A 7,619-nucleotide genomic window follows, 5' to 3' on the forward strand; every position below is an offset into this window, starting at 1 on the left:
ATTCCACGTAGGCATGGCATCTCTGAGGCTTCATGGCCTTGGGGTTTCATTAAAGCGAAGGGGTAAAAGGTGGGGCCTCAGAGAGGAATGAAGGTTATTGCCTGCAGGGGGATGAGATTAAAGAGAGCAAGGAGATGGGAAACCCAAGGAAAAATGTCCTCCTTGCTTAAATATATATATATATATATATATATATATTTGTTGATAGTATTACAGATATTCCCAATCACCACCCTCAACCCCCCTCCCCTCTGCCCAAGGTCTTCACTATCTTATTGCCTGTGTCCATGGACTATGCATATAAGTTCTTTGGTTTATCTCTTATCCCCCCCGACCCCACGTCAAGGGATGTCAGTCCTCATCTTTCTTTAGATCAGGCATTAACTCCCAGGTCTCACTATTTAAGGAATAATAGGGAATCTGGTAGTGGGGGGAGGGTTGAGAGGCAGGTATTTAGTGTTGGAAGGAAGGAGGAGATATAAAAGGAGAGCTGAGCCAGGCAGGCATGGGGTTAGTTGAGTTAGGTTAAGTGTTGATTTGATTTGGGTGGAGTGGAATAGATCTGTGTTATTTCATGTTGGGGTGGGTTTGGTTGAATAGAATGGAGCCGGATTTGGGTGGAGCTGAATGAAGCTGGCTTGCCATGAATTTAGTAGAGTTAAGCCAAGTTGGGTTAGGTTGGGTTGAGTGGAGTGGAGTTTGATTGATTTGGGTGGATTGAGTGGAAAGAAGTCGAGCTGGGTTGATGTGAGTGAAATTTAGGGTAATTAGGGTGGATTGAGTTGAGTTGCATTAGGCTGGTTTGGCCTGTATAAGAAAAGTTTAAAGATTCCAAGTAGACAGGTGTAAGGAGTAGTCCAGATCCAGCATAATTTATATTATGCCTCCAGGAAAAAAAAAAAAAAGGTGGAGTGAGATGCCAATAGGGAGAGACCTGATGAGGAGAGATGTTCAAGCCTGACATCAAGGCAGCCCTGTGAGTCTGGGTTTGGGATATAAATGATCTAGTTCAGTGTTTCTCTATCTTCTTATACTACACATCTGTGGTGTGGAAGCTCACTCTAGCTGTGATCTGCATTTTGGCATGGGAGGAGGGGAATACCAGAATCTCATTACATGCATATATATGCTCACGTGTGCACTCCCAGTGCTCCTTCTTTCCCCATTCTCTGTCTCCATTCCACTTGTCTGGGAGTACATGTCTTAAGCATCCCATCTAGAGGTTGGCCAAGATGCATCACACATCTTTGTAGGATGGATGGAGTGGAATTGAAAGGAATCACAGAGCAGGGCAGTCACTCCTGTGTGCTGGGTGCTAGGTGCCCTAAGGAGACACCAATTCCTGTCCTGAGGGTGGCTTTGGGGAGGAGTACAGGTTTGGGGGCTCTGGGGTGACCACAGATATAATGTTCCTCTCCACAAAGAGTGGGAGACTCTGGGCAGACAGCTCACCAGTCTTCACTCACCACCCAGTTCTTTCTTGTGGTCCTGTGGTCCTGGCCACATGGCTGGGCCTCACCACAGCACTGGGCAGTCCCATGAGAGCCCAGGTTGGGCAGAATGGAGACTGGACAGCCCCTCCCTGTCCAGGCACTCTGAGATATAGGAACCCCTGCAGCTTCTCCTCTCACTCATTCATTCCTGGCTTAAGAATCTGCATTTGTAGGGGAAGGAAAACACAGAGAAGACAGAATTCTGGGGCTGCAGTTGAACAACCAGAAGACCTTAGCCAAGTGACCTCACCTCTTGAGTGAGTTTCTTGGAGTGTAAAGTGTGCATAACTCACTCTTACAAGGTAAGGGGGACAGTCAAGGAAGATAACTAATACGGAAGTTTTTGTAAACAGAAAACTGATTGTGTGTGTGTGTATGAAGTCATTCATTCATTGGCTCACTTATTTAACAAACAGTGCTCTTGAAATATCAGTCAGTGTCCTAAGCATTTCACAAGAATTAACCCATTTAATCCTCTTAACAACCCTCTAAAGATGTTACTAATACTGTTCCCATTTTCTAGCTAAGGAAATTGAGGCAGAGATGTTTAAGCAATTTGTTCAATACCATAAAGCCAGTAAATGGTAGTGCTAGGGTTTGTACCTAATCCTCTTTGATTTCAGTTCCTACCTTCCTTCCCTCTCGCCCTCCCCCCTCCTTCCCTCCTTCCATTCATTGCTCAAACACTTATTAAGCTTTCTGTGTGTCATGCCCTGGGTCTGCTGAAAGGGACCAGACTTGGTCAGCATGCTGTGGTGGGCCCTGTCTAGAGGCAGAGGTGGCTTCCTGCAGGGGTGGGGTTTGGAAACGCATGGGCAGTTCTTGGCTGTGGCCAGAACTGAGTGTACTCGTAGCCAGCTAAACTTCCTGCCCTGTGTGGGGCAACCCTACACGAAATGTCAATAGTGCCCCATGGAGAAATCTTTCAGGGAAACAGCACCGGTGCTGGAGTCCTCCCTGCTGGCCAAGCCAGCCCTGCCAGTCCAGACTGCAGGGCTTGGGCAAGTGGCTTCACTGTTCCGAGTCTCAGCTTCCATCCATCTCTGAAAAGCACGGCTGGAGAAAGTATGCCTGTCTAGTACCCAGCAGTATCTGGCATGCTTTGGTTGTTCAACAAGTCTGAACATCGTTTCCTGCTCAAGGCAATACCAGGCAGGAGTGCAGAGGAGAAGCAGCTAGGAGTCCAGCATCCCTCCAAACCCTCCTCCCTCCCTCTGGGGAGGTTCTGATGCCTGCTGGGCTCCAGATAGGCAGGAGAGCTCGCTCCCACTCCCACGCTCCCACCTGGTCCTTCTCTCCATCCAGGCTCCTGGCCAAAGGCAAGACAGCCCCCTTCCTACCAGCCCAGAGGCTGCAGGCGAAAGCCACCTCCCCTTGCTGAGCCTGGCTTCCTTGTCCGTCACAGGGAGACAATTGCTTCTGGCTGTCCCTCACCCCTTCCCTCTTCTTTTGATAATAGCACCCAGTTTTCTTTGGGGGGAACATCTCTCTCCACTTTCAGTTCACGTGGGCACACAATCTAGGACTGGCCAGTCAGAATCAGGCATTTGGCTCAGGGAGGCACATGAGCTGAGCCAGAGCAATCGGAAGTGTCCAGAAAAAGGGGCATTTTCCTTTCATTTGGGATTGGGACAGGAGGGCAGAGTCCTTGGGGAGCACCCCAGAGAGTGAAGCCAACTAGAGGGGGAACAAAAAGATGAAAGAGAGAGGGAGTGAAGGAGGAATATATATATATATTTAGGGAGAGAGAGAGAGAGAGAGAGAGAGAGAGAGAGAGAGAGAGAGAGAAAGAGAGAGAGAGAGAGAGAGAGAGGTGGGTGCAGCCATTCCTTTCTCTAAATTTTCAGCTTGGGAGCCAACATTTCCCCTTCTTTTGCCAAAATCACTTGTAATAGAAATAATACTGACTTATTCAGGGGCTAAAGACACCCACGTCAAAAGATTGTCATGAGAATCAAAAGAGATGATAACACAAGAGAATGTTTTTGTAAGATATTAGTGATGGTAAGATATTAATGAGGCGTTAACGCGGGAACTCACATTCCAGGGGAACGATGAGTCAGCCCAGCTCTATTTGAAAGGCTCAAGAAAATGGACTTTTAAAGCTCATGCCTGAGAACCGAAGAGTTCTCTAGAAGCTCGAATTATTGCCCATTACATGTGCAGTTCGCTGGGTGTGAATTTTCAAAGGATGAGATGTCTCCTGGCCCTGGGGCACGGCTGTGTCTGATGTGACTTATTCTGAGGTTGGTCATTTTACAGGAGGCCTTGCGACAGAGGAAAGCTACCTGGCCTGTTTGGACAAGTCCCTGCCTTGCTCTGAGTCTCCTAGTCTGTCACCAAGACAGGTGGGTTGGATCTTCTCCTGAGGAGCTCCTGGCTCTGACCCGCTGTGGTCCTGCACTTCTCAAGCCCCATCCTGGGACAAAGAAGGTCTGCCCACCTCTGGAGTCTGCAGCGCACACCTGCTCCTGGATTCTCCGGAGAAGCCACACATCAGAAACCACAGCCCACACAGGAGACTGCAGAGTCTGGCTCAGTCTCCATTTCCAACTGCCTGTGCCTTCCTGCCACATCCAAAAACTCGATTTCCCAAGCCCCTCTGCAGCCAAGCGAGGTCACATGACACAGTTCTGGTGAAGGGGATGGCAGAGGGACTCCTCTGAGGGTATGGAACAGAGGGATGGAGAGAGCACGGGCTCCTGATGCATTCCCGGGCAGCTGCAGTGGCCTGGGCTGCTCACCTCAGACTTGTCATTGGAGAAGAATCGCTCTACCCTTTAGTTTGTTTCCATGTCTGGGACTTCGTTATGTGTGGCGAGATGCATTCCTGGCACTGTAGGCTAGCACTTGCCTGCAACCATTCTCTCTTAAATTCTTTTTACATATCTAGTACTAGCACCCTCCCTCTCCCATTTAGGACCACATTGACAGAATTCGATTATGTAACTAGTAATAACAATAATTCCACCAATACTACTCATTTACTGAGTGCCTTCCACGTGCCAGGAATTGAGCTAAGTGATTTTATCCTAACACTGCTCCCAGGAAATAAACACTATTACTGTCCTCGTTTTTGGATGAGGGATGGAGGCTCAGGGGTGACATATGGCTGGCTCCAACTCATCCAGTTAGAATACTGAAGCCGGGCTCCAAATCCAGTTCTGCCAGAGTCTGAGCCTCTGCTCCCGATCTCCTCACACAGCTAAGCCTTATTCACAAGCAGGGAAACTGAGGTTCAAGAGGGTGAGCCACTTGCCCAAGGTCAGAATGAGCTCAGGGGGTCATGTTACTAGAAACCAGGGCTTCTGGGGCTCCATACAGGGCCCCTCCTGTGACCTCCTGCTGATCGGTGAATGATGAGTCTTGAAGGCCAGGCTAAGGTCTCTGGCAGTGGGAGCTCCTGATGTTTCTGAGAAGAGGTAGGAGGGAAACAGCTCCTCTTTCTTCAGCTGTGGAGGAGGAGAAGGGGATGTGGGGACTAACCTGTTACAGCTCCAGCAACCTCCCCAGCAACCACTGTCCCTTAGCAAGACAATGGCTCTTTCCCAGGCTCCTCTGGTTAATCCGTCACAGGCGGTTGGTCTCCCAGATCCCAGAGCTGATGACTGATGCTCTTCAGATTAGGCTGCGGGTGGGGGAGGGCTGGGGAGGAAGCCAATGGCGTGAGCATGCGGCCATCCTGTGTTGATCAGATGGCGCCAGCTGCCTAGCGGTGAGGTCTGTAGGACAGGGGACCCTGCAGTGGAAACTCCCCAGATGAGCTTGGGGACTCTCCACTCACCACTCTCCTGCTTGTTTATCTGCCTCTTGGCCAGCCTCCACCAGGACTTGGGTGTTTGTTTTAAACATTCAGGGTTTGGGATCCAGAGCCAGGGATGGAGGGTAACAGGGAGTTAAGCTTGTAGAGGCTGACATCAAACACACCAGGACTCAGATCCCATCTCTCTCCTATTAGCCTGTGGCCTTTAGCAAGTCAGCTTTCCTGTTTGCAATAACGAGGACAGGAAGGCCTGTAGTTACAGAGGCCATGATGCACCAAACCTCTTCACACAATGCCCACCACACAGCCATGGGTCTGACTCCTCCTCCACTTCCTCCTCATCACAGGCATCATCTAGGGAAATTTTTGAGCCCCACTTTCTTTTCTTTTCTTCTTCTTCTTCTTCTTCTTCTTCTTCTTCTTCTTCTTCTTCTTCTTCTTTTTCTTCTTCTTTTAAATAATGGGGATAATGGTACTGTCCTCTTGGAGCTGCTGCGAGGATTTCAGTGAGAGAGGGATGTAAAAATATTTTGTAACTCTCAGTTCCTAGCTTCTCAGCAGAGCTATGTTGTTTATTTGGACCCCAACTCCTCACACCCAGCTGACCAACCGCCCGAAAGGTGCATTTCTGTCTCCTCCAAAAGCTGGCTGGCTGTGCTGGGACTCAGGTACCTGGTACCTAGTATTCAGAACACAGGGATTAGTGGTGCCACCTTGGGCCAGTCCCTGCAGCTCTCTGGACCTCAGGTTCTTTCTCTGTAAATTGGAGGTGAAAATATTCTACAGGGTTGCTGAGTAATTTCATGTGATACTGCATATGAAATACACAGCATGCTATCTGGCACATAGTAGGTGCTCAAGAAATAGTAGCAATGACTATTCTTACCACCCATGCCCAACCCTAGGCTGGCACTGAGCAGGTGACGAGGAGAAGGAAGAGAATGTTGCACAAAACCTTCCTGCTCAGGTAGGGAAGGAGGGAGAGCAGCTGAAAAAATGAGCATTGAGCTCCTACTGGAGCCCGGGGGTGCTCCCATAGACCACCTTTTTCATCCTCGCAGGAACTCTTGCAAGAATGGCATTCACTCCATTTATAGATGGGGAAACTGAGACCCCCAAGGGGCAGCTGGTTGCCTAGGGTCACACTGAGAGCTGATCAGGAATGGGAGGGCTGGGAGCTGAAGATGTTGGGCTGATTCCAGGCAGTTTCTTGCCTGCCTGTGAACTGCCTCCAGAGGTGGGGCCGGGTGGGGCCAGTCCCTGAGTGATTCAGGTAAGAGTCAGCTCTGGATTTCCAAATAGTGGGTGGGACCCAGGAGCGGGGAGACTCTCCAGGGCCAGTAGATTCAGGCTCACCCGAGAGCGTCTGGTGGGGTTGCCAGGAGGGCATGGGAAATGGTGCAGATGGGGTGGGAGTTTACAGAGGGAGACACTTGACTCCATGTCACCAATGGGGTGGGTCTAGGGAAGAGGGAAGGGGGGGTATCCTTGTTATCCTTGCTGGGGGAGGGCCTCAAGGTCTAGAGAACTGTGAGTGCTGGGGGTGCTGGTCAGTGGACCCAGCTGGGGAAGACAGGGAAATTGAGGCAGGACACTGATACTGCTGGTGGTGGTCACAGCGGATGTCTGGGCTGGGGGTCACCTTGATGAGACTGGCCCTGGACCCTCACTCGCTCAGAGGAGGTCTGTTTTCCCATATACTCAATCTCCCATAGACACACCCACTCACTCCTCTACTCAACCAACACTTGCCACACGTCTCCTATGTGCCACAGCTTGTGCTTGGCCCTGGGGATACAACAGTGACCGAGATGCCTGTAGCTTCATGAGATAAAGAGGAGGAGATGTGATCCAGTGTGCCACCTGCTTGGAGCAGGGACAGCCCAGAAAAAGGAGGGGCCCTGGCAGAGGAGGTTTCCTGGGGACACGGGAGTGGAGTGGAAGTTCACCCTCCTGCAGCTTAGGAAAACTCCCCGGATGTTGAGGGTATAACCTTTGGAGTGGAGGGGCAAGGACAGGAGACCCTGTGCTGTGCCCTTCCCCAGGGTTGAGACAAGGGCTGGCCCAGACCTCTCCCCGGATCCAGCTGCCTGCCGGACCCTGCTACTGAGATGGACTGAACACAGGTCCACATGCGAACCCCACAAACCCCAGCTTGCTCCCCCTCCCTGGGCCCTTCCCTGGGGTTATCACCAGGACCAGGCCAGAGACCCAGGTGTCCACCTCCAGACCTCTCCTGCCCTGAAGCCCCAGGGCCCATCGGTCACCCAGCCCCGGTAATTCTCTGCCACCATTTCCCTCGACGTCCTCTCTCCCCCTCGACCCTCTGGGTCTGACCTGTCCCTGGAGGACGGCACTGGCCT

The sequence above is a fragment of the Pipistrellus kuhlii genome, unplaced genomic scaffold (assembly GCF_014108245.1).
Source record: "Pipistrellus kuhlii isolate mPipKuh1 unplaced genomic scaffold, mPipKuh1.p scaffold_m20_p_12, whole genome shotgun sequence".
In the NCBI taxonomy this organism is placed as follows: Eukaryota; Metazoa; Chordata; class Mammalia; order Chiroptera; family Vespertilionidae; genus Pipistrellus; species Pipistrellus kuhlii.